The sequence below is a fragment of the Chelonia mydas genome, chromosome 27, assembly GCF_015237465.2.
Source record: "Chelonia mydas isolate rCheMyd1 chromosome 27, rCheMyd1.pri.v2, whole genome shotgun sequence".
NCBI classification, from domain to species: domain Eukaryota; kingdom Metazoa; phylum Chordata; order Testudines; family Cheloniidae; genus Chelonia; species Chelonia mydas.
Window position 1 is genome coordinate 13,492,282 of NC_057860.1, and position 814 is coordinate 13,493,095.

Genomic DNA, 814 nt, shown 5'->3' on the forward strand with positions numbered 1-814 from the left:
GCGGGGGGAGGAGCTGGGTTTGGCGCCTTTTTCTCTCTCGCGGCTGTTGGTCTCGCGCCTCCCGCCTGGGAGGCTGGCAGCCGTCGCCCGAGGAGAAGGCAACGGATTGGGTTGGGCGCCTTTTTCCTGCCTGCTCGCGCTGCCCCTGGGCGTCCCCTTCCGTAGGGTCCCGTCAGGCCCCGCTTCGTTCCTCAGGAAACAGCGGGTGCGGGCCTTACAGCTCTGCCCTACAGACCTCTGTTCCTGTACCCCACTGCTTCCTGGCACGCAACGCTCGTTATTAACACACAGCGCCCATTGAAAACTAGGTGCCCCGGCATGCGGTACTACCGCGCACGCTTATTGTTATAACACAAGGTGCCCCGGCACAGCTGCTGTTACAGAAGGAAGCACCCAGGCATGGGGTATTGCCACGCGTGGTTATGATTATAATGCGCGATGTCCCTGTGCCACGCGTAGGGTTACTGCTATAATATAGGTTTCAGAGTAACAGCCGTGTTAGTCTGTATTCGCAAAAAGAAAAGGAGGACTTGTGGCACCTTAGAGACTAACGGGACGCTGTGTCAGATGCCACTATCGTACGGTTATTTTATAACCAGAAGCTTGACCCACTCAGCTATTACTCTAAGAGGAGATGCCCCGAGTGAGGCAGTGTGGAGATGGCAACTATTAATTGTATGAATTGATACAGAGTTTGAAGCAAATTATGGGGTTTGGTGCTGGCAGAAATAAGGCCAGGACCGGCTCTAGGCACCAGCAAAGCAAGCACGTGATTGGGGCGGCACAATTCCAGGGGTGGCTTTTTGGCCATCCT